Source organism: Salvelinus fontinalis, chromosome 16 (assembly GCF_029448725.1).
Source record: "Salvelinus fontinalis isolate EN_2023a chromosome 16, ASM2944872v1, whole genome shotgun sequence".
NCBI classification, from domain to species: domain Eukaryota; kingdom Metazoa; phylum Chordata; class Actinopteri; order Salmoniformes; family Salmonidae; genus Salvelinus; species Salvelinus fontinalis.
The window spans coordinates 51,033,802-51,061,450 of NC_074680.1; the positions used below are offsets into that span (position 1 = coordinate 51,033,802).

At 47.3% G+C, this 27,649-nt stretch overlaps 1 protein-coding gene across 5 annotated transcripts in view; it reads right to left on the reverse strand.

Moving 5' to 3' along the window:
- LOC129813324 (fibroblast growth factor receptor 3) overlaps window positions 1–27,649 on the reverse strand; it is a 211,854-nt gene that overhangs the window by 124,822 nt on the left and 59,383 nt on the right. The gene's annotated exons all lie outside the window — the stretch shown is intronic.

Consider the following 27,649-nt stretch of genomic DNA (forward strand, 5'->3'; position numbering starts at 1 on the left):
ACAGCCCTGACTAAAACAGCCCCGACTAAAACAGCCCCGACTAAAACAGCCCCGACTAAAACAGCCCTGACTAAAACAGCCCCGACTAAAACAGCCCCGACTAAAACAGCATGACTAAAACAGCATGACTAAAACAGCATGACTAAAACAGCATGACTAAAACAGCATGACTAAAACAGCCCTGACTAAAACAGCCCTGACTAAAACAGCCCTGACTAAAACAGCCCCGACTAAAACAGCCCCGACTAAAACAGCCCTGACTAAAATAGCCTCGACTAAAACAGTCCTGACTAAAACAGCATGACTAAAACAGTCCTGACTAAAACAGCACTTCTAAAACAGCCCTGACTAAAACAGCCCTGACTACAACAGCCCCGACTACAACAGCCCCGACTAAAACAGCCCCGACTAAAACAGCCCCGACTAAAACAGCCCCGACTAAAACAGCCCCGACTAAAACAGCCCCGACTAAAACAGCCCCGACTAAAACAGCCCCGACTAAAACAGCCCCGACTAAAACAGCCCTGACTAAAACAGCCCCGACTAAAACAGCCCTTCTAAAACAGCCCCGACTAAAACAGCCCTGACTAAAACAGCCCTGACTAAAACAGCCCCGACTAAAACAGCCCCGACTAAAACTGCCCCGACTAAAACAGCCCCGACTAAAACAGCCCCGACTAAAACAGCCCCGACTAAAACAGCCCCGACTAAAACAGCCCCGACTAAAACAGCATGACTAAAACAGCCCTGACTAAAACAGCCCTGACTAAAACAGTCCTGACTAAAACAGCCCCGACTAAAACAGCCCCGACTAAAACAGCCCCGACTAAAACATCCCCGACTAAAACATCCCCGACTAAAACATCCCCGACTAAAACAGCCCCGACTAAAACAGCCCCGACTAAAACAGCCCCGACTAAAACAGCCCCGACTAAAACAGCCCCGACTAAAACAGCCCCGACTAAAACAGCATGACTAAAACAGCCCTGACTAAAACAGTCCTGACTAAAACAGCCCCGACTAAAACAGCCCCGACTAAAACAGCCCAGACTAAAACAGCCCAGACTAAAACAGCCCAGACTAAAACAGCCCCGACTAAAACAGCCCCGACTAAAACAGCCCCGACTAAAACAGCCCCGACTAAAACAGCCCCGACTAAAACAGCCCCGACTAAAACAGTCCTGACTAAAACAGCCCCGACTAAAACAGCCCCGACTAAAACAGCCCTGACTAAAACAGCCCTGACTAAAACAGCCCTGACTAAAACAGCCCCGACTAAAACAGCCCGACTAAAACAGCCCCGACTAAAACAGCCCCGACTAAAACAGCCCCGACTAAAACATCCCCGACTTTAACAGTCCTGACTAAAACAGCTCCGACTAAAACAGCCCCGACTAAAACAGCCCAGACTAAAACAGCCCTGACTAAAACAGCCCTGACTAAAACAGCATGACTAAAACAGTCCTGACTAAAACAGTCCTGACTAAAACAGCCCAGACCAAAACAGCCCTGACTAAAACAGCCCTGACTAAAACAGCCCTGACTAAAACAGCACTTCTAAAACAGCCCTGACTAAAACAGACCTGACTAAAACAGTCCTGACTAAAACAGTCCTGACTAAAACAGTCCTGACTAAAACAGCCCCGACTAAAACAGCCCTGACTAAAACAGCCCCGACTAAAACAGCCCCGACTAAAACAGCCCCGACTAAAACAGCCCCGACTAAAACAGCCCCGACTAAAACAGCCCCGACTAAAACAGCATGACTAAAACAGCATGACTAAAACAGCATGACTAAAACAGCATGACTAAAACAGCATGACTAAAACAGCATGACTAAAACAGCCCTGACTAAAACAGCCCTGACTAAAACAGCCCTGACTAAAACAGCCCCGACTAAAACAGCCCCGACTAAAACAGCCCTGACTAAAATAGCCTCGACTAAAACAGTCCTGACTAAAACAGCATGACTAAAACAGTCCTGACTAAAACAGCACTTCTAAAACAGCCCTGACTAAAACAGCCCTGACTACAACAGCCCCGACTACAACAGCCCCGACTAAAACAGCCCCGACTAAAACAGCCCCGACTAAAACAGCCCCGACTAAAACAGCCCCGACTAAAACAGCCCCGACTAAAACAGCCCCGACTAAAACAGCCCCGACTAAAACAGCCCCGACTAAAACAGCCCTGACTAAAACAGCCCTGACTAAAACAGCCCCGACTAAAACAGCCCTTCTAAAACAGCCCCGACTAAAACAGCCCTGACTAAAACAGCCCTGACTAAAACAGCCCTGACTAAAACAGCCCCGACTAAAACAGCCCCGACTAAAACAGCATGACTAAAACAGCCCTGACTAAAACAGCCCTGACTAAAACAGCCCTGACTAAAACAGTCCTGACTAAAACAGCCCCGACTAAAACAGCCCTGACTAAAACATCCCCGACTAAAACAGTCCTGACTAAAACAGCCCCGACTAAAACAGCATGACTAAAACAGCCCTGACTAAAACAGCCCCGACTAAAACAGCCCTGACTAAAACATCCCCGACTAAAACAGTCCTGACTAAAACAGCCCCGACTAAAACAGCATGACTAAAACAGCCCTGACTAAAACAGCATGACTAAAACAGTCCTGACTAAAACAGCCCCGACTAAAACAGTCCTGACTAAAACAGCCCCTACTAAAACAGCCCTGACTAAAACAGCCCTGACTAAAACAGCACTTCTAAAAAAGCCCTGACTAAAACAGACCTGACTAAAACAGTCCTGACTAAAACAGCCCTGACTAAAACAGCACTTCTAAAACAGCCCTGACTAAAACAGCCCTGACTAAAACAGTCCTGACTAAAACATCCCCGACTAAAACAGTCCTGAATAAAACAGCCCCGACTAAAACAGCCCTGACTAAAACAGCCCTGACTAAAACAGCCCTGACTAAAACAGCACTTCTAAAACAGCCCTGACTAAAACAGACCTGACTAAAACAGTCCTGACTAAAACAGCCCTGACTAAAACAGCCCTGACTAAAACAGCACTTCTAAAATAGCCCTGACTAAAACAGTCCTGACTAAAACAGCCCTGACTAAAACAGTCCTGACTAAAACAGTCCTGACTAAAACAGCCCCGACTAAAACAGCCCTGACTAAAACATCCCCAACTAAAACAGTCCTGACTAAAACAGCCCCGACTAAAACAGCCCTGACTAAAACAGCCCTGACTAAAACAGCCCTGACTAAAACAGCACTTCTAAAACAGCCCTGACTAAAACAGTCCTGACTAAAACAGCCCTGACTAAAACAGCCCTGACTAAAACAGTCCTGACTAAAACAGCCCCGACTAAAACAGCCCTGACTAAAACATCCCCGACTAAAACAGTCCTGACTAAAACAGCTCCGACTAAAACAGCCCCGACTAAAACAGCCCTGACTAAAACAGTCCTGACTAAAACAGCCCTGACTAAAACAGCCCTGACTAAAACAGTCCTGACTAAAACAGTCCTGACTAAAACAGCCCCGACTAAAACAGCCCTGACTAAAACATCCCCGACTAAAACATCCCCGACTAAAACAGTCCTGACTAAAACAGCTCCGACTAAAACAGCCCCGACTAAAACAGCCCCGACTAAAACAGCCCCGACTAAAACAGCCCCGACTAAAACAGCCCTGACTAAAACAGCCCCGACTAAAACAGCATGACTAAAACAGCATGACTAAAACAGCATGACTAAAACAGCCTGACTAAAACAGCCCTGACTAAAACAGCCCTGACTAAAACAGCCCTGACTAAAACAGCCCTGACTAAAACAGCCCCGACTAAAACAGCCCTGACTAAAATAGCCTCGACTAAAACAGTCCTGACTAAAACAGCATGACTAAAACAGTCCTGACTAAAACAGTCCTGACTAAAACAGCACTTCTAAAACAGCCCTGACTAAAACAGCCCTGACTAAAACAGCCCCGACTAAAACAGCCCTGACTAAAACAGCCCTGACTAAAACAGCATGACTAAAACAGCCCCGAATAAAACAGCCCCGACTAAAACAGCCCCGACTAAAACAGCCCCGACTAAAACAGCATGACTAAAACAGCCTCGACTAAAACAGCCCTGACTAAAACAGCCCTGACTAAAAAAGCCCTGAATAAAACAGCCCTGACTAAAACAGCCCTGACTAAAACAGCCCTGACTAAAACAGCCCTGACTAAAACAGTCCTGACTAAAACAGCCCCGAATAAAACAGCCCTGACTAAAACATCCCCGACTAAAACAGTCCTGACTAAAACAGCCCCGACTAAAACAGCATGACTAAAACAGCCCTGACTAAAACAGCATGACTAAAACAGTCCTGACTAAAACAGCCCCGACTAAAACAGTCCTGACTAAAACAGCCCCGACTAAAACAGCCCTGACTAAAACAGCCCTGACTAAAACAGCCCTGACTAAAACAGCACTTCTAAAACAGCCCTGACTAAAACAGACCTGACTAAAACAGTCCTGACTAAAACAGCCCTGACTAAAAGAGCCCTGACTAAAACAGCCCTGACTAAAACAGCACTTCTAAAACAGCCCTGACTAAAACAGTCCTGACTAAAACAGCACTGACTAAAACAGTCCTGACTAAAACAGTCCTGACTAAAACAGCCCCGACTAAAACAGCCCTGACTAAAACATCCCCGACTAAAACAGTCCTGACTAAAACAGCTCCGACTAAAACAGCCCCGACTAAAACAGCCCAGACTAAAACAGCCCCGACTAAAACAGTCCTGACTAAAACAGCATGACTAAAACAGTTCTGACTAAAACAGTCCTGACTAAAACAGCCCTGACTAAAACAGCCCTGACTAAAACAGCCCAGACTAAAACAGCCCTGACTAAAACAGCCCTGACTAAAACAGCCCCGACTAAAACAGCCCTGACTAAAACAGCCCTGACTAAAACAGCCCCGACTAAAACAGCATGACTAAAACAGCATGACTAAAACAGCATGACTAAAACAGCCCTGACTAAAACAGCCCTGACTAAAACAGCCCTGACTAAAACAGCCCTGACTAAAACAGCCCCGACTAAAACAGCCCCGACTAAAACAGCCCTGACTAAAATAGCCTCGACTAAAACAGTCCTGACTAAAACAGTCCTGACTAAAACAGCACTTCTAAAACAGCCCTGACTAAAACAGCCCTGACTAAAACAGCCCTGACTAAAACAGCCCTGACTAAAACAGCCCTGACTAAAACAGCCCCGACTAAAACAGCCCCGACTAAAACAGCCCCGACTAAAACAGCCCCGACTAAAACAGCCCTGACTAAAACAGCCCTGACTAAAATAGCCTCGACTAAAACAGCCCTGACTAAAACAGCCCCGACTAAAACAGCCCCGACTAAAACAGCCCTGACTAAAATAGCCTCGACTAAAACAGTCCTGACTAAAACAGTCCTGACTAAAACAGCACTTCTAAAACAGCCCTGACTAAAACAGCCCTGACTAAAACAGCCCCGACTAAAACAGCCCCGACTAAAACAGCCCTGACTAAAAAAGCACTTCTAAAACAGCCCCGACTAAAACAGCCCTGACTAAAACAGCCCCGACTAAAACAGCCCCGACTAAAACAGCCCCGACTAAAACAGTCCTGACTAAAACAGCCCTGACTAAAACAGCCCTGACTAAAACAGTCCTGACTAAAACAGCCCTGACTAAAACAGCCCTGACTAAAACAGCCCCGACTAAAACAGCCCCGACTAAAACAGCCCCGACTAAAACAGCCCTGACTAAAACAGCCCTGACTAAAACAGCCCCGACTAAAACAGCCCTGACTAAAACAGCCCCGACTAAAACAGTCCTGACTAAAACAGCTCCGACTAAAACAGCCCCGACTAAAACAGCATGACTAAAACAGCCCTGACTAAAACAGCCCTGACGAAAACAGTCCTGACTAAAACAGCCCCGACTAAAACAGCCCTGACTAAAACATCCCCGACTAAAACAGTCCTGACTAAAACAGCCCCGACTAAAACATCATGACTAAAACAGCCCTGACTAAAACAGCATGACTAAAACAGTCCTGACTAAAACAGCCCCGACTAAAACAGTCCTGACTAAAACAGCCCTGACTAAAACAGCCCTGACTAAAACAGCCCTGACTAAAACAGCACTTCTAAAACAGCCCTGACTAAAACAGACCTGACTAAAACAGTCCTGACTAAAACAGCCCTGACTAAAACAGCCCTGACTAAAACAGCACTTCTAAAACAGCCCTGACTAAAACAGTCCTGACTAAAACAGCCCTGACTAAAACAGTCCTGACTAAAACAGTCCTGACTAAAACAGCCCCGACTAAAACAGCCCTGACTAAAACATCCCCGACTAAAACAGTCCTGACTAAAACAGCCCCGACTAAAACAGCCCTGACTAAAACAGCCCTGACTAAAACAGCACTTCTAAAACAGCCCTGACTAAAACAGACCTGACTAAAACAGTCCTGACTAAAACAGCCCTGACTAAAACAGCCCTGACTAAAACAGCACTTCTAAAATAGCCCTGACTAAAACAGTCCTGACTAAAACAGCCCTGACTAAAACAGTCCTGACTAAAACAGTCCTGACTAAAACAGCCCCGACTAAAACAGCCCTGACTAAAACATCCCCGACTAAAACAGTCCTGACTAAAACAGCCCAGACTAAAACAGCCCTGACTAAAACAGCCCTGACTAAAACAGCCCTGACTAAAACAGCACTTCTAAAACAGCCCTGACTAAAACAGACCTGACTAAAACAGCCCTGACTAAAACAGCACTTCTAAAACAGCCCTGACTAAAACAGCACTTCTAAAACAGCCCTGACTAAAACAGTCCTGACTAAAACAGCCCTGACTAAAACAGTCCTGACTAAAACAGTCCTGACTAAAACAGCCCTGACTAAAACAGCCCTGACTAAAACAGCACTTCTAAAACAGCCCTGACTAAAACAGTCCTGACTAAAACAGCCCTGACTAAAACAGTCCTGACTAAAACAGTCCTGACTAAAACAGCCCCGACTAAAACAGCCCCGACTAAAACAGCCCTGACTAAAACAGTCCTGACTAAAACAGCTCCGACTAAAACAGCCCCGACTAAAACAGCCCTGACTAAAACAGTCCTGACTAAAACAGCCCTGACTAAAACAGTCCTGACTAAAACAGTCCTGACTAAAACAGCCCCGACTAAAACAGCCCCGACTAAAACAGCCCTGACTAAAACATCCCCGACTAAAACATCCCCGACTAAAACAGTCCTGACTAAAACAGCTCCGACTAAAACAGCCCCGACTAAAACAGCCCAGACTAAAACAGCCCTGACTAAAACAGCCCTGACTAAAACAGCATGACTAAAACAGCCCCGACTAAAACAGTCCTGACTAAAACAGCATGACTAAAACAGTCCTGACTAAAACAGTCCTGACTAAAACAGTCCTGACTAAAACAGCCCTGACTAAAACAGCCCCGACTAAAACAGCCCTGACTAAAACAGCCCTGACTAAAACAGCCCCGACTAAAACATCATGACTAAAACAGTCCTGACTAAAACAGCCCTGACTAAAACAGCCCTGACTAAAACAGCCCCGACTAAAACAGCCCCGACTAAAACAGCCCCGACTAAAATAGCCTCGACTAAAACAGTCCTGACTAAAACAGTCCTGACTAAAACAGTCCTGACTAAAACAGCACTTCTAAAACAGCCCTGACTAAAACAGCCCTGACTAAAACAGCCCCGACTAAAACAGCCCCGACTAAAACAGCCCCGACTAAAACAGCCCTGACTAAAACAGCATGACTAAAACAGCCCCGAATAAAACAGCCCCGACTAAAACAGCCCCGACTAAAACAGCCCCGACTAAAACAGCCCCGACTAAAACAGCCCCGACTAAAACAGCCCTGACTAAAACAGCCCTGACTAAAACAGTCCTGACTAAAACAGCCCTGACTAAAACAGCCCCGACTAAAACAGCCCTTCTAAAACAGCCCCGACTAAAACAGCCCTGACTAAAACAGCCCTGACTAAAACAGTCCTGACTAAAACAGCCCCGACTAAAACAGCCCTGACTAAAACATCCCAGACTAAAACAGTCCTGACTAAAACAGTCCTGACTAAAACAGCATGACTAAAACAGCATGACTAAAACAGTCCTGACTAAAACAGCCCCGACTAAAACAGTCCTGACTAAAACAGCCCCGACTAAAACAGCCCTGACTAAAACAGCCCTGACTAAAACAGCCCTGACTAAAACAGCCCTTCTAAAACAGCCCTGACTAAAACAGACCTGACTAAAACAGACCTGACTAAAACAGTCCTGACTAAAACAGCCCTGACTAAAACAGCCCTGACTAAAACAGCCCTGACTAAAACAGCACTTCTAAAACAGCCCTGACTAAAACAGTCCTGACTAAAACAGCCCTGACTAAAACAGTCCTGACTAAAACAGTCCTGACTAAAACAGCCCCGACTAAAACAGCCCTGACTAAAACATCCCCGACTAAAACAGTCCTGACTAAAACAGCTCCGACTAAAACAGCCCCGACTAAAACAGCCCAGACTAAAACAGCCCCGACTAAAACAGTCCTGACTAAAACAGTTCTGACTAAAACAGTCCTGACTAAAACAGCATGACTAAAACAGTCCTGACTAAAACAGTCCTGACTAAAACAGTCCTGACTAAAACAGCACTTCTAAAACAGCCCTGACTAAAACAGCCCTGACTAAAACAGCCCCGACTAAAACAGCCCCGACTAAAACAGCCCTGACTAAAACAGCATGACTAAAACAGCCCCGACTAAAACAGCCCTGACTAAAACAGCCCTGACTAAAACAGCACTTCTAAAACAGCCCCGACTAAAACAGCCCCGACTAAAACAGCCCTGACTAAAACAGCCCCGACTAAAACAGCCCTGACTAAAACAGCCCTGACTAAAACAGCCCTGACTAAAACAGCCCTGACTAAAACAGTCCTGACTAAAACAGTCCTGACTAAAACAGCCCTGACTAAAACAGCCCTGACTAAAACAGCCCCGACTAAAACAGCCCCGACTAAAACAGCCCCGACTAAAAGCCCCGACTAAAACAGCCCCGACTAAAACAGCACTTCTAAAACAGCCCTGACTAAAACAGACCTGACTAAAACAGTCCTGACTAAAACAGCCCTGACTAAAACAGCCCCGACTAAAACAGCCCCGACTAAAACAGCCCTGACTAAAACAGTCCTGACTAAAACAGTCCTGACTAAAACAGCCCTGACTAAAACAGCCCTGACTAAAACAGTCCTGACTAAAACAGCCCTGACTAAAACAGCCCTGACTAAAACAGTCCTGACTAAAACAGCCCTGACTAAAACAGCCCTGACTAAAACATCCCTGACTAAAACAGCCCCGACTAAAACAGCCCTGACTAAAACAACACTGACTAAAACAGCACTTCTAAAACAGTCCTGACTAAAACAGTCCTGACTAAAACAGCAAAACAGAAATATCAGCAACTAGAATGTTCTGACTGCTCTAATTTGCTAGTTGTATTCTCTCTTCAGACTTCAGTCCAAATAAGTGGTTGTGCAAAGTGTGGATGCAACCTTTAGTGAACCAGGAAGCTGAGCGGTATTAATGTCCCCATCGTTATAATCCATTCGACCAATCAACATTCAGAGAATTAACTGATTAAGCAGCTTTACTCTGAAGTCAGAGAGATTTACAGTTTTACAGATCTGGCTGCAGTGGTCAGCATAGCATGGGAATGAGAAGTTTAGGTCTGGTCAGGACTACAGGAAACTCTGCTCTCTACCGGGGATATAGAAGTTTAGGTCTGGTCAGGACTACAGGAAACTCTGCTCTCTACCGGGGATATAGAAGTTTAGGTCTGGTCAGGACTACAGGAAACTCTGCTCTCTACCAGGTATGTAGAAGTTTAGGTCTGGTCAGGACTACAGGAAACTCTGCTCTCTACCAGGGATATAGAAGTTTAGGTCTGGTCAGGACTACAGGAAACTCTGCTCTCTACCAGGGATATAGAAGTTTAGGTCTGGTCAGGACTACAGGAAACTCTGCTGTCTACCAGGGATATAGAAGTTTAGGTCTGGTCAGGACTACAGGAAACTCTGCTCTCTACTGGGGATATATAAGTTTAGGTCTGGTCAGGACTACAGGAAACTCTGCTCTCTACCAGGTATGTAGAAGTTTAGGTCTGGTCAGGACTACAGGAAATTCTGCTCTCTACCAGGTATGTAGAAGTTTAGGTCTGGTCAGGACTACAGGAAACTCCGCTGTCTCCCGGGATATAGAAGTTTAGGTCTGGTCAGGACTACAGGAAACTCTGCTCTCTACTGGGGATATTTAAGTTTAGGTCTGGTCAGGACTACAGGAAACTCTGCTCTCTACCAGGTATGTAGAAGTTTAGGTCTGGTCAGGACTACAGGAAATTCTGCTCTCTACCAGGTATGTAGAAGTTTAGGTCTGGTCAGGACTACAGGAAACTCTGCTCTCTACTGGGGATGTAGAAGTTTAGGTCTGGTCAGGACTACAGGAAACTCTGCTCTCTACCGGGGATATAGAAGTTTAGGTCTGGTCAGGACTAGGGTTGTTATGGTGACCATATTACCTCCACACCGGCGTTCATGACTCATGATGTCAGTCAAATTCCACATAGCCAATTAATGACAGTGATTAATCTTCACCAAAATCTCTGATGCTGCTGATGGTCATTAGTCTTCTCCCAGCTCTGATGCTGCTGATGGTCATTAGTCTTCTCCCAGCTCTGATGCTGCTGATGGTCATTAGTCTTCTCCCAGCTCTGATGCTGCTGATGGTCATTAGTCTTCTCCCAGCTCTGATGCTGCTGATGGTCATTAGTCTTCTCCCAGCTCTGATGCTGCTGATGGTCATTAGTCTTCTCCCAGCTCTGATGCTGCTGATGGTCATTAGTCTTCTCCCAGCTCTGATGCTGCTGATGGTCATTAGTAGTCTACCAAACTTGCTACCTGCCTGGTACTCAGCACTCTATTGTCCCTCTAACCACTCTGACATCAATGCAAATGTTTTGGAAAATCTATTCAAACACTTCATGAGAGCCCATGAGCTCATGTTACGCAACATTTCTATAAATCAAATCAAATTGTATTGGTCACATACACATACTTAGCAGACGTTATTGCGGGTTTTGGTAAAATGCTTGTGTTCTTAGCTCCAACAGTGCAGTAGTATCTAACAATTCACAACAATACACAAATCTAAAATTGTAATGACGGTCCTCCTCCTCTTCATCCGAAGAGGAGGAGCAGGGATTGAACCAAGGTGCAGCGCGTTGAAATGACATGATGAATTTATTTAACAAGACAAAACGAACTATACTTGAAAATGATACAAAATAACAAAACGAAAGTAGACAGACCTGAACTACGAACTTACATACAACGTGAAGAACGAAATGAACAGGAACAGACTACATGAAATGAACAAACCGTATACAGTCCCGTATGGTGCAAACATAGACACAGACACAGGAGACAACCACCCACAAACAAACAGTGTGAATGCCCTACCTAAATATGACTCTTGATTAGAGGAAAATGCAAACCACCTGCCTCTAATCAAGAGCCATACCAGGCAAACCAAAACCAACATAGAAACGAATAACATAGACTGCCCACCCAAAACACATGCCCTGACCATAAACACATAAAAACAACATAAAACAGGTCAGGACTGTTACAGTACCCCCCCCTCAAGATGCGCACGCCGGGCGCACAAGCACAAAGTCCAGGGGAGGGTCCGGGTGGGCAGTTGACCACGGTGGTGGTTCCGGCTCAGGACGCTGTCCCAATCCCACCATAATAAATCCCCGCTTCTGTGTCTTCCTCAAGGTGGCGACCCTCGCCACCGACCTTGGACTGGGAACCCTAGACATGGGTCCCGCTGGATTTAGGGGCCGCCCCGGACTGAGGGACGGCAGCTCCGGACTGAGGGACAACACCGGGACAAGGGGCAACACCGGGACAAGGGGCAGGTCCCGGCTGGCTGGCTCTGGCGGATCCTGGCTGGACGGCTCTGAAGGCTGATCCGGTCTGACGGAAGGCTCTGGCTGATCCGGTCTGGCGGAAGGCTCTGGCTGATCCGGTCTGGCGGAAGGCTCTGGCTGATCCGGTCTGGCGGAAGGCTCTGGCTGATCCGGTCTGGCGGAAGGCTCTGGCTGATCCGGTCTGGCGGAAGGCTCTGGCGGCTCCTGTCTGGCTGACGGCTCTGGCATACTACTCCAGCCCGTACCCTCCAGAGTGCAGGCACAGGTTGAACCGGGCTGTGGATGAGCACTGGAGATCTAGTGCCTACTACGCGCACTTCTCCCTTAGGCTCCACTCCCACATTAGCCCGGTACGAGCGGAGCGTAGGCATAGGACGCACTGCACCCTCCCAGCGCCCCGGAGACACAGCACGCAGAGCCGGCGCAGGATACCCTGGACCGAAACTGCGTACCGGAGACCAGACGCGCTGAGCAGGCACAATACGCCCCGGCTGGATGCCCACACTCACTTGACACTTTCGGGGGGCTGCCCTATAGCGCACCAGGCTATGGGCACGCACTGGCGACACCGTGCGCTTAACCGCATAACACGGTGCCTGACCAGTGACGCGTTGCTTATAATAAGCACGAGGAGTGCGCTCAGGTCTGCTACCTGGCTTAGCCACACTCCTCTCTAGCCCCCCCCCAAAAAATTTCTGGGGTTGCCTCTCGTACCTGTCCCGCTGCCGTGCTGCCTCCTCATATCGCCGCCGCTCAGCTTTCGCTTCCTCCAGCTCAGCTTTGGGGCGGCGATACTCCCCAGCCTGTGCCCAGGGTCCTTCTCCGTTCAACTCTTCCTCCCAAGTCCACAAGTCCTGGGATTTCTGCGGTTGCTGTCCTCTTCCCCGCTGCTTGGTTCTGGTAATTTGGTGGGTGGTTCTGTAATGACGGTCCTCCTCCTCTTCATCCGAAGAGGAGGAGCAGGGATTGAACCAAGGTGCAGCGCGTTGAAATGACATGATGAATTTATTTAACAAGACAAAACGAACTATACTTGAAAATGATACAAAATAACAAAACGAAAGTAGACAGACCTGAACTACGAACTTACATACAACGTGAAGAACGAAATGAACAGGAACAGACTACATGAAATGAACAAACCGTATACAGTCCCGTATGGTGCAAACATAGACACAGACACAGGAGACAACCACCCACAAACAAACAGTGTGAATGCCCTACCTAAATATGACTCTTGATTAGAGGAAAATGCAAACCACCTGCCTCTAATCAAGAGCCATACCAGGCAAACCAAAACCAACATAGAAACGAATAACATAGACTGCCCACCCAAAACACATGCCCTGACCATAAACACATAAAAACAACATAAAACAGGTCAGGACTGTTACAAAAATGGAATTAAGAAATATATACATATTAGGACGAGCAATGTTGGAGGGGAATTGACTAAAATGCAGTAGAATAGAATACAGTATATACAGTGGGGAGAACAAGTATTTGATACTCTGCCGATTTTGCAGGTTTTCCTACTTACAAAGCATGTGGAGGTCTGTAATTTTTATCATAGGTACACTTCAACTGTGAGAGACGGAATCTTAAACAAAAGTCCAGAAAATCACATTGTATGATTTTTAAGTAATTCATTTGCATTTTATTGCATGACATAAGTATTTGATACATCAGAAAAGCAGAACTTAATATTTGGTACAGAAACCTTTGTTTGCAATTACAGAGATTGTCAGCCTCATTGCTTAAAAAAGTTGTATTAATGTGGGATCTATCCCATCTGTCCCAGACTATGTTTGGAATACGTCTTTCTCACACAGAATAGAGTAGGTCAACTGTTGTACTATGGGAGATAGTAGATTGACACAGGCTAGTGCTTTTGCTGTTCGGTAGGTCTACTCATCTTGTTGGCTGACGAAAAGTGAATGTGGACAGTTCTTCCAGTATCTTCGATATGCACCTCGGGATTGGATAAGGACGTGAGCAGTTGCGTCCCTGATGTGTCTTCACTTGTAGCCTGTGAGAAAGACCCGATCACCTGACAGAGCCATTTGAGGGAGAGTTGCTTTGGCGCACGCAGCAGGGAGAAGTAAATTATAACTATTAGATTCTGCCCAAGGGCCCAACGGCCACTGGCTGCAAAAAGCATGTATTTTTTTAGGGGGCATTACGGCCACACAAAAGGGATGCCGGCGGGAAATCCGAGGCATTATCAAGTGCTTGTCAAATTGTGAATGAGAGACTGATGAAGTGTGTACAGCCTGCGCAATAAACAGAGCTCATGTCTTTCATGCTACTTTTTCAAGTCTTCATTAGTCGCATCATGCAGCCTTATACTGTATAAAAATCTAAACATATAGCCCAACATTTGTATCACAACTAAAGTTGCATAAATAACTTTAAATGAAGTATATAGTAGTAACTGTTTCTTTGTTAACTGCTCAACACAGAATAGCCACATGTGCACCTCCTCAAATCATTTGCAGAAAATATCCTTTCTATTTTGTTCTGCTTTGTTCCATTGTAATCTTCATACTATAAAATAATATAAATAATGCTACAGAATTCTAAGCTTGTCTGCTAAATGAACTAGTGTAGCCCACAGTCAGATGACTTAGCCAGATCAGGACCTAACATCAGGACAACTCAGAGTATGGTATTCTGTTCTTCTGAAATAGACTACATTTTATTCTTATCATGTTTCTTTAGACCTGTCTAAAATAAATTATGGATTCATTGTGATGGTGTAGGCTATATTAAATGGGTTTATTAGACTTTTTTAAATGTAGATGTTCCAAAGTTCTGCATCAGTGGCTTTAAGGATATGTGTGGAAGCCAGGAGATGCTGAATGTGTTTATGTTAATTAATGGTCAATTACCGGCAGTTATTTGATTGACAAATATCCAGCTGACAAAATGTCATGACCGTCACAGCTCTAGATGAACAAGCAAATAATTGGCATACGCATTACTCTTACAGAATTTCCACGTAGGATATTTTGATCAAAGCTGGATGACAACTTGCAATTTGATAGTCATCTTTAAAACAACAATAATTTTGGTCAAATTAATTATTAATTATTAATTATTACATATTATTTGGTCATATTAACAAGAAAGGAAATAGCGGAACTAACAGGACAGGTAGATACAAATAAAAACTGTACCACGGAGGCACAGAATAAGTTAAAACAAATTTATAAAAAGAACTGGAGAAATTTATTCCAAGAAAGATCAAGTGTAAAATATTGTAAAAATATAGCGAAGTGGAATATTGGGAAAAATGCACATAAAGAAATAATTATCTTCAACATATAAATGCAAATCCAAAAAATAATTTACTGAAACTTCTTACAAATGACGGAGTCATCCATGATTCACCAAACAATATTTTGAAATAGAAAGTAAAGTACTTTAAACATATGTTTTAATTTCAGTCTCCTCCATCTCCAGTAACTGAAGTTAATTGTAAGGATTTTTTTTTCTCTTAACAGTGTAAAATGAACAGCTATACAGAAAGACTCATGTGAAGGCATAATTACAGAGGAGGAACTTCTTGATGCTATTTAAAACTTTAAGTCCTGGAAAACTCCATGACTGGACGGCATACCAGTTGAGGGTATATCAAACCTTTTCTGATGTAGTCAGAGGTCCATTATTAGCCTGTTTTGAGACTCGGGAAGAAGTTCTGACTTCACTACTACTGAAACAGGACCCAGGTGGTAAATATCCAGTCCACCTAACAAAATGGTTGCCTAAAACAGCCGTGGCCTTTGTGGAGCGATGGGTAACGATGCTTCGTGGGCGACAGTTGTTGATGTGTGCAGAGGGTCCCTGGTTTGCGCCCGTGTCGGGGCGAGGGGACGGTTTAAAATTATACTGTTACACTTCAGTGTTGTGATGCAAAAATTATTACAAAATGCATTTTATTAAAAAGGTATTGTCAGATATTATTCATCCTAATCAGACAGTTTTTTTTTTACTGGAAATAATAGAACACTATGAATAATCTGGGAAACCAGGCCGGTTATTCATAGCTGATTTTAAAAAGACCTTTCATAAAGTATGACTAGAATGTATATATAAATGCCTGGACTATTTTAACTTTGGAGAATCAATTATAAATTGGGTTTAAGTTATGTATAGTAACCCTGGGTGTAAAAGTGTAAATAATGTGTACTTCTTAGAAAGTATTAAACTGTCAAGAGGAGTAAAACAGGGTTGTCCACTATCGGCATAACTATTTATTATGGCCATCGAAATGTTAGCTATTAAATTCAGATCCAACAATAGTATTGCGGGGCTAGAAGTCCAGGGCTCATTAAAAACAAATGTGTCATTTATTAAAAACAAATGTGTCAGCTGACGATTCATGTTTCTTTTAAATCCGCAATTTGGATCCACAGCCTCATAGAGGATCTAGATCATTTATCTAGCCTCTCTGGATTACAACCAATCTATGATAAGTGTATTACATTATGTATTAGCTCGAAAAATGTATATGCCAAATAATTCAATATTGGTTTCATCAGACAAGAGAATCTTGTTTCTCATGGTCTGAGAGTCCTTTAGGTGCCTTTTGGCAAACTCCAATTGGGCTGTCATATGCATTTTACTGAGGAGTGGCCTCCGTCTGGCTACTCTACCATAAAGACCTGATTGGGGGAGTGCTGCAGAGATGGTTGTCCTTCTGGAAGATTCTCCCTATTACATTTTAACGTAAGACCCAGATGCAGACTGTGTCAAAGTACTGATGTTTATTACATCAACAGGGAGGTACAGGACGGCAGGCTCAGGGTCAGGACAGGCAGAAGGGTCAGGACAGGCAGAAGGGTCAGGACAGGCAGAAGGGTCAGGACAGGCAGAAGGGTCAGGACAGGCAGAAGGGTCAGGACAGGCAGAAGGGTCAGGACAGGCAGAAGGGTCAGGACAGACAGAAGGGTCAGGACAGGCAGAAGGGTCAAAGCCGGGAAAAAACTAGAAAACAGGAAATAAGACAAGACAGAAGCGAAGAAAAGAGCGGAGAAAAGCTGGTAGGTTCTACGAACAAAACGAACTGGCCCCAGACAAACAGAGAACACAGATATAAATACACATAATGGAGAAGATGGGTGACATCTGGAAGGGGGTGGAGACAAGCACAAAGACAGGTGAAACAGATCAGGGTGTGACACTCCCATCTCCACAGAGGAACTCTGGAGCTTTGTCAGAGTGACTATCGGGTTCTTAGTCACCTTCCTGACCAAGGCCCTTCTCCCCCGATTGCTCAGTTTGGCCGGGCGGCCAGGCAGCTCTAAGAAGAGTCTTGGAGATTACAAAATTCTTCCATTTAAGAATGATGGAGGCCACTGTGTTCTTGGGGACCTTCAATGCTGCAGACATTTTTAGGTACCCATCCCCAGATCTGTGCCTCGACACAATCCTGTCTCAGAGGTCTATGGACAATTTCTTCAACCTCATGATTTGGTTTTCGCTCTGACATGCAGTGTCAACTGTGGGACCACAGGTGTGTGCCTTTCCAAATCATGTCCAATCAATTGAATTTACCACAGGTGAACTCCAATCAAGTTGTAGAAACATCTCAAGGATGATCAATGAAAACAGGATGCACCTGAGCTCCATTTAGAGTCTCAAAGCAAAGTGTCTGAATACTGGACACCATATGTGAATTGATTGCCCCCCATTTATCTTCAGAGTTCGTTCTGTTAGGTGACCTAAACTGGGAAATGCTTAACATCCCGGCCGTCCTACATTCCAAGATAGATGCCCTCAATCTCACACAAATCATCAAGGAAGCCACCAGGTACAACCCTAAGTCAGTAAACATGGGCACCCTCATAGATATTATCCTAACCAACTTGCCCTCCAAATACACCTCCAAATACACCTCTGCTGTTTTCAATCAGGATCTCAGTGATCATTGCCTCATTGCCTGCATCCGTTATGGGTCCGCGGTCAAACCCCTCATCACTGTCAAACGCTCCCTAAAACACTTAAAACACTAATCGACCTGGCCCGGGTGTCTGGCTAGACTGTAAACTCTACTTCCAGACTCATATTAAGAATCTCCAATACAAAATTAAATCTGAAATCGCCTTCCTATTTCGCAACAAAGCCTCTTTCACTCACGCCGCCAAACTTACCCTCGTAAAACTGACTATCCTACCGAGCCTCGACTTCGGCGATGTCATTTACAAAATAGCCTCCAACACTCTATTTAGCAAACTGGATGCAGTCTATCACAGTGACATCCGTTTTGTCACCAAAGCCCCATATACTACCCACCACTGCAAAATGTATGCTCTAGTCGCCTGGCCCTCGCTACATATTCGTCGCCAGACCCACTGACTCCAGGTCATCTATAAGTTTTTGCTAGATAAAGCTCCGCCTTATCGCAGCTCACTGGTCACCATTACAACACCCACCCGTAGCACGCGCTCCAGCAGGTATATCTCACTGGTCACCATAACAACACCCACCTGTAGCACGCCCTCCAGCAGGTATATCTCACTGGTCACCATAGCAACACCGACCAGTAGCACGCGCTCCAGCTGGTATATCTCACTGGTCACCATAACAACACCCACCAGTAGCACGCGCTCCAGCAGGAATATCTCACTGGTCACCATAGCAACACCCACCAGTAGCACGCGCTCCAGCAGGTATATCTCACTGGTCACCATAACAACACCCACCTGTAGCACGCGCTCCAGCAGGTATATCTCACTGGTCACCATAGCAACACCCACCCGTAGCACGCGCTCCAGCAGGTATATCTCACTGGTCATCCCCAAAGTTAACACCCACTTTGGCCGCCTTCCCTTCCATTTCTCTGCTGCCAATGACTGGAACGAATTGCAAAAATCGCTGAAGTTGGACCCTCACTGAATTGAACAGCTATCTGAGCAGCTTACCGATCGCTGCAGCTGTACACAGCTCATCTGTAAATATCCAACCAACTACCTACCTGAACCCCAGATTTGTTTTTGTTTTCTGCTCTTTTGCACACCAGTATTTCTACTTGCATATCATCATCTGCACATCTATTTGTTAAATTGTAATTACTTCGCCACTATTGGCCTATTTATTGCCTTACCTCCTTACTCCATTTGCACACACTGTATACAGATTTTCCTATTGTGTTTCGTTTCGTTTCGATGTCGTCTGTTTCCTGTACGTAAGTTTATGTTTAGTTATGTAAGTTTATGTTCAGGTTTCGTCAACGTCGTTTTCTTGTTTTGTAGTTTTGAAAAGTGTTTGTTTTCGTGTTGCCATCTTCATCGTTGTTATAAATAAAAAGATGGCTTATTTCCCGCAAGCTGCGTTTTGGTCTGAAGATCCTTCTCTCCTCACCTCATCCGAGGATGAGGAGAGCACCAGCCGTTACAGAATCACCCACCACGCTAAGACCAAGCGGCAAGGGAAAAATAAACGGAGTAAGGGACAGGAGAAAAACAAGGATTTCTGGACATGGGAGCAGATAATGAATGGAGAAGGTCCCTGGGCTAAGGCAGGAGAAAATCGCCGTTCTCAGGAAGAGAGGGAGGCAGCTAAAGCCCAGGAGAGGTGGTTTGAGGAGGCAGCAAGGAGACGTGGCTGGAAGCCCGAAAAGCCATGGGAGCAGCTGGAGGCACTGGGGAGTGCAGAGGCTACCGGAGAGAGGAACCGGAGCTATGAGGGAACGCGTCTGGCACGGAAGCCCGAAAAGCCCGTAAGTAATTCCCAAAAATTTCTTGGGGGGAGGCTAGGAGGTAGTGGGCCAAGGGCAGGTAGGAGACCTGCGCCCACTTCCCAGGCTTACCATGGAGAGCGGGAGTACGGGCAGGCGCCGTGTTACGCAGTAGAGCGCACGGTGTCTCCTGTACGAGTGCATAGCCCAGTGCGGGTTATTCCACCTCCCCGCACTGGGAGGGCTAGATTGGGTATTGAGCCAGGTGTCATGAGGCCGGCTCAACGCGTCTGGTCTCCAGTGCGTCTCCTCGGGCCGGCATACATGGCACCTGCCTTACGCATGGTTTCTCCGGTTCGCCTACATAGCCCGGTGCGGGTTATTCCACCTCCCCGCACTGGTCGGGCAACCGGGAGTATTCAACCAGGTAAGGTTGGGCAGGCTCAATGCTCAAGAGTGCCAGTACGCCTCCACGGTCCGGTATTTCCGGCACCACCTCCCCGCCCCAGCCTAGTACCTACAGTGTCTACACTACGCACTAGGCTACCAGTGCGTATCCTGAGCCCTGTTCCTCCTCCACGCACTCTCCCTGTAGTGCGTGTATCTAGCCCGGTGCCTCCAGTTCCGGCACCACGCACTAAGCCACCTGTGCGTCTCCAGAGCCCTGAACACACTGTATCTTCTCCCCCTACTAATCCTGATGTGCTTGTCCTCAGCCCGGTGTCACCAGTGCCGGTACCTCGCATCAGGGATAGAGTAGGCTTTGAGAGTACAGTGTGCCCTGTTCCTGCTCCCCGCACTAGTAGGAAGGTGCTTATCCTTAGCCCGGTGCCTCCAGTTCCGGCACCACGCACCAGGTCTACAGTGCACCGTATCCGGCCAGAGCCATCCGTCTCCCCAGCGCCATCTGAGCCATCCGTCTCCCCAGCGCCATCTGAGCCATCCGTCTCCCCAGCGCCATCTGAGCCATCCGTCTCCCCAGCGCCGTCTGAGCCATCCGTCTGCCAGGAGCCTGCAAAGCCGCCCGTCTGCCATGAGCCTGCAAAGCCGCCCGTCTGCCATGAGCCTACAGAGCCGTCAGCCAGACAGGAGCCGCTAGAGCCGTCAGCCAGACAGGAGCCGCTAGAGCCGTCAGCCAGACAGGATCTGCCAGAGCCGCCAACCAGACAGGATCTGCCAGAGCCGCCAACCAGACAGGATCTGCCAGAGCCGCCAACCAGACAGGATCTGCCAGAGCCGCCAACCAGACAGGATCTGCCAGAGCCGCCAACCAGACAGGATCTGCCAGAGCCGCCAGCGAGCCATGAGCAGCCAGAGCCGTCAGAGCGCCATGAGCAGCCAGAGCCGTCAGAGCGCCATGAGCAGCCAGAGCCGTCAGAGCGCCATGAGCAGCCAGAGCCGTCAGAGCGCCATGAGCGTCGAGAGCCGTCAGCCTGCCATGAGCGTCGAGAGCCGTCAGCCTGCCATGAGCGTCGAGAGCCGTCAGCCTGCCATGAGCGTCGTGAGCCGTCAGCCTGCCATGAGCGTCGAGAGCCGTCAGCCTGCCATGAGCGTCGAGAGCCGTCAGCCTGCCATGAGCGTCGAGAGCCGTCAGGCAGCCATGAGCTGCCCTTCAGCCTGAAAAGGCTAGATACCCAGAACTGCCCATCAGTCCAGAGCTGTCTCTCTGTCCGGAGCTGCCTTTCAGTCCGGAGTTGCCCCTCTATCCTGATCTCCCTCTCTATCTTCATCTACCTCTATATTCTTATCTATCCCTCTGTCTTGATTTATCTCTCTGTCCCGGTGTTGTCCTTATTAGGTATGTTATTAAGAGGATTTTGTGGGGGAAAAAAGAGGGTGGACATTCTTGGAGGGAGGAAGCTAGGATGGATTATGGTGGGGTGGGAACCGCGCCCGGAGCCTGAGCCACCACCGTGGTTAGATGCCCACCCAGACCCTCCCCTAGACTTTGTGCTGGTGCGTCCGGAGTTCGCACCTTGTGGGGGGGGTAATGTCACGTTCCTGACCTATTTATGTTAGTTGTTATGTGTGTTAGTTGGTCAGGACGTGAGGTTGGGTGGGCATTCTATGTTTTCTGTTTCTGTGTTGGTTTTGGGTTACCTGGTATGGCTCTTAATTAGAGGCAGGTGTTTGGCGTTCCTCTAATTAAGAGTCATATTTAGGTAGGCGTTGTCACAGTGTTCGTTGTGGGTGATTGTCTCCTGTGTCAGTATGTATGTTCGTGCCACACGGGACTGTAGCGTTTGTTTGTTTCGTTTCGTTTCGATGTCGTCTGTTTCCTGTACGTAAGTTTATGTTTAGTTATGTAAGTTTATGTTCAGGTTTCGTCAACGTCGTTTTCTTGTTTTGTAGTTTTGAAAAGTGTTTGTTTTCGTGTTGCCATCTTCATCGTTGTTATAAATAAAAAGATGGCTTATTTCCCGCAAGCTGCGTTTTGGTCTGAAGATCCTTCTCTCCTCACCTCATCCGAGGATGAGGAGAGCACCAGCCGTTACAGAATCACCCACCACGCTAAGACCAAGCGGCAAGGGAAAAATAAACGGAGTAAGGGACAGGAGAAAAACAAGGATTTCTGGACATGGGAGCAGATAATGAATGGAGAAGGTCCCTGGGCTAAGGCAGGAGAAAATCGCCGTTCTCAGGAAGAGAGGGAGGCAGCTAAAGCCCAGGAGAGGTGGTTTGAGGAGGCAGCAAGGAGACGTGGCTGGAAGCCCGAAAAGCCATGGGAGCAGCTGGAGGCACTGGGGAGTGCAGAGGCTACCGGAGAGAGGAACCGGAGCTATGAGGGAACGCGTCTGGCACGGAAGCCCGAAAAGCCCGTAAGTAATTCCCAAAAATTTCTTGGGGGGAGGCTAGGAGGTAGTGGGCCAAGGGCAGGTAGGAGACCTGCGCCCACTTCCCAGGCTTACCATGGAGAGCGGGAGTACGGGCAGGCGCCGTGTTACGCAGTAGAGCGCACGGTGTCTCCTGTACGAGTGCATAGCCCAGTGCGGGTTATTCCACCTCCCCGCACTGGGAGGGCTAGATTGGGTATTGAGCCAGGTGTCATGAGGCCGGCTCAACGCGTCTGGTCTCCAGTGCGTCTCCTCGGGCCGGCATACATGGCACCTGCCTTACGCATGGTTTCTCCGGTTCGCCTACATAGCCCGGTGCGGGTTATTCCACCTCCCCGCACTGGTCGGGCAACCGGGAGTATTCAACCAGGTAAGGTTGGGCAGGCTCAATGCTCAAGAGTGCCAGTACGCCTCCACGGTCCGGTATTTCCGGCACCACCTCCCCGCCCCAGCCTAGTACCTACAGTGTCTACACTACGCACTAGGCTACCAGTGCGTATCCTGAGCCCTGTTCCTCCTCCACGCACTCTCCCTGTAGTGCGTGTATCTAGCCCGGTGCCTCCAGTTCCGGCACCACGCACTAAGCCACCTGTGCGTCTCCAGAGCCCTGAACACACTGTATCTTCTCCCCCTACTAATCCTGATGTGCTTGTCCTCAGCCCGGTGTCACCAGTGCCGGTACCTCGCATCAGGGATAGAGTAGGCTTTGAGAGTACAGTGTGCCCTGTTCCTGCTCCCCGCACTAGTAGGAAGGTGCTTATCCTTAGCCCGGTGCCTCCAGTTCCGGCACCACGCACCAGGTCTACAGTGCACCGTATCCGGCCAGAGCCATCCGTCTCCCCAGCGCCATCTGAGCCATCCGTCTCCCCAGCGCCATCTGAGCCATCCGTCTCCCCAGCGCCATCTGAGCCATCCGTCTCCCCAGCGCCGTCTGAGCCATCCGTCTGCCAGGAGCCTGCAAAGCCGCCCGTCTGCCATGAGCCTGCAAAGCCGCCCGTCTGCCATGAGCCTACAGAGCCGTCAGCCAGACAGGAGCCGCTAGAGCCGTCAGCCAGACAGGAGCCGCTAGAGCCGTCAGCCAGACAGGATCTGCCAGAGCCGCCAACCAGACAGGATCTGCCAGAGCCGCCAACCAGACAGGATCTGCCAGAGCCGCCAACCAGACAGGATCTGCCAGAGCCGCCAACCAGACAGGATCTGCCAGAGCCGCCAACCAGACAGGATCTGCCAGAGCCGCCAGCGAGCCATGAGCAGCCAGAGCCGTCAGAGCGCCATGAGCAGCCAGAGCCGTCAGAGCGCCATGAGCAGCCAGAGCCGTCAGAGCGCCATGAGCAGCCAGAGCCGTCAGAGCGCCATGAGCGTCGAGAGCCGTCAGCCTGCCATGAGCGTCGAGAGCCGTCAGCCTGCCATGAGCGTCGAGAGCCGTCAGCCTGCCATGAGCGTCGTGAGCCGTCAGCCTGCCATGAGCGTCGAGAGCCGTCAGCCTGCCATGAGCGTCGAGAGCCGTCAGCCTGCCATGAGCGTCGAGAGCCGTCAGGCAGCCATGAGCTGCCCTTCAGCCTGAAAAGGCTAGATACCCAGAACTGCCCATCAGTCCAGAGCTGTCTCTCTGTCCGGAGCTGCCTTTCAGTCCGGAGTTGCCCCTCTATCCTGATCTCCCTCTCTATCTTCATCTACCTCTATATTCTTATCTATCCCTCTGTCTTGATTTATCTCTCTGTCCCGGTGTTGTCCTTATTAGGTATGTTATTAAGAGGATTTTGTGGGGGAAAAAAGAGGGTGGACATTCTTGGAGGGAGGAAGCTAGGATGGATTATGGTGGGGTGGGAACCGCGCCCGGAGCCTGAGCCACCACCGTGGTTAGATGCCCACCCAGACCCTCCCCTAGACTTTGTGCTGGTGCGTCCGGAGTTCGCACCTTGTGGGGGGGGTAATGTCACGTTCCTGACCTATTTATGTTAGTTGTTATGTGTGTTAGTTGGTCAGGACGTGAGGTTGGGTGGGCATTCTATGTTTTCTGTTTCTGTGTTGGTTTTGGGTTACCTGGTATGGCTCTTAATTAGAGGCAGGTGTTTGGCGTTCCTCTAATTAAGAGTCATATTTAGGTAGGCGTTGTCACAGTGTTCGTTGTGGGTGATTGTCTCCTGTGTCAGTATGTATGTTCGTGCCACACGGGACTGTAGCGTTTGTTTGTTTCGTTTCGTTTCGATGTCGTCTGTTTCCTGTACGTAAGTTTATGTTTAGTTATGTAAGTTTATGTTCAGGTTTCGTCAACGTCGTTTTCTTGTTTTGTAGTTTTGAAAAGTGTTTGTTTTCGTGTTGCCATCTTCATCGTTGTTATAAATAAAAAGATGGCTTATTTCCCGCAAGCTGCGTTTTGGTCTGAAGATCCTTCTCTCCTCACCTCATCCGAGGATGAGGAGAGCACCAGCCGTTACAGCCTACCTGTTTAAATAAAGGTGAGATAATTAAATAAATAAATACTTATGTATTTCAGATTTAAATTTGCAAAATAATATTTCTAAAAAACAGTTTTTGCTTACTAAATTTTGGGGTATTGTGTGTAGACTGATGAGGAAATGTTTTTATTTAATCCATTTTAGAATAAGGCTGTAATGTAACAAAGTGGCAAAAGTGAAGGGGTCTGAATACTTTGCCAATGCACTGTATGTCACATGCACAAAAGTGGAGACTCTCACTCACTTTCAAGTCATCACACTTTTCCAATCACATAAACATTCGGGCACCCCATCATCCAACACACCTCCAGTCCCCCACTTATCTCCTTTTGTTTCTATTTCCACATGATTGATTCCTAATTTTGGGCTTTCGAGTACTTTTATGTTTCAGTTCCTTGTATTTGGGATTTATTATAAAAATATAAACTCAACATGCAACAAATTTCAAAAGATTGTTGTAAGGAAATCAATAAATTTAAATACATTAAATCGGCCTTAATATATGGATTTCACATGACCCTGGAATACAGATATGCATCAGGTGGTCACAGATACCTTCAAAAACAATTAGGGGCGTGGATCAGAAAACCAAGTCAGTATCTGGTGTGACCACCATTTGCTTCATGCAGCACGACCCATCTACTTCACATAGAGTTGATCAGGCCTGTGGAATGTTGTGGCCTGTGGAATGTTGTGGCCTGTGGAATGTTGTGGCCTGTGGAATGTTGTGGCCTGTGGAATGTTGTGCCACTCTGCAGTGGCTGTGCCAAGTTGCTGGATATTGGCGGGAACTGGAAATGCCCTAAAAAATCGATCCAGAGCATCCCAAACATGTCTGGTGAGTATGCAGGCCAAGACATTTTCAGTTTCCAGAAATTGTGTACAGATCCTTGAGACATCGGGCCGTGCATGGCAGCGCTGATGGCAGCGGATGAATGGCACGACAATAGGCCTTAGGATTTCGTCATGGTATCTTTGTGCATTCAAATTGCAATCGATAAAATTCAACTGTGTTTTCGTTGTCCGTAGCTTATGCCTGCCCATACCATAACCCCACTGCCACCATGGGGCACTCTGTTCACAATGTTGACATCAGCAAACCGCTCGCCGACACAACACCATACACGTGGTCTGAGGTTGTGAGGCTGGCTGGACGGACTGCCAAATTCTCTAAAACAATGTTGAAGGCGGCTTATGGTAGAGAAATTTACATTAAATTCTCTGGCAACAGCTCTGGTGGACATTCTTGCAATCAGCATTCCAATTGCACGCTCCATCAAAACAAAACTGCACATTTTAGAGGGGCCTTTTATTGTCCTCAGCATAAGGTGCACCTGTGTAATGATCATGCTGTTTAATCAGCTTCTTGATATGCCACACCTGTCAGGTGGATGGATTATATTGGCAAAGGATACATTCTCACTAACAGGAATCTTAACACTTTCGTGCACCACATTTTAGACAAATAAGCTTGTGCGTATGGAACATTTCTGGGATCTTATATTTCAGCACATTATACATGGGACCAACAATTTATTTGTCACGTTCATATTTTTGTTTAGTGTACATACATTTAGCTCATACATTATTGTGGTATTACTCTGTAGGCTACGGACCTATTCAAAGCTTCCTCCGGCATCTCAGCCTGTAGTTATGGACCTCAACCTGCAGGAGGTTTGTTTTTTGTGATTGAGGAAACAGCTGCAAGGTTCTGACAGATGGATATGTATTGGTGGTGGAAAGGACACACCCAAAAAAAACACTCACATCAAACCCCACCCACAAGCCAACTCGCGCTTGGCATCTGTCATGGCCGCCAGCATTTCATCTGTCATGGCCGCCAGCATTTCTTGAAGAGCCCAAAAAACAAATCAGCGTGTGCAGTTCCTCTAACAGAGAAGCACCTTGTAAAAACCATGGAAATTAAAAACTAAAAACTATGTTTGAAGTGAGAAGTAGGCATTGGTCTGAAGCTGAAGAATCAAGGAAATTTACATGAGCACCACAATGTCTACTCCACCAAGGTTTTACAGCACCACAATGCCTACTCCACCCATGCTCTACCAAGGTTTTACAGCACCACAATGCCTACTCCACCCATGCTCTACCAAGGTTTTCCAGCCCCACAATGCCTACTCCACCCATGCTCTACCAAGGTTTTACACCACCACAATGCCTACTCCACCCATGCTCCACCAAGGTTTTACAGCACCACAATGCCTACTCCACCCATGCTCTACCAAGGTTTTATACAATGCCTACTCCACCCATGCTCCACCAAGGTTTTACAGCACCACAATGCCTATCCACCCATGCTCTACCAAGGTTTTACAGCACCACAATGCCTACTCCACCCATGCTCTACCAAGGTTTTACAGCACCACAATGCCTACTCCACCCATGCTCTACCAAGGTTTTACAGCACCACAATGCCTACTCCACCCATGCTCTACCAAGGTTTTACAGCACCACAATGCCTATCCACCCGTGCTCTACCAAGGTTTTACAGCACCACAATGCCTACTCCACCCATGCTCTACCAAGGTTTTCCAGCACCACAATGCCTACTCCACCCATGCTCTACCAAGGTTTTACAGCACCACAATGCCTACTCCACCCATGCTCTACCAAGGTTTTACACCACCAC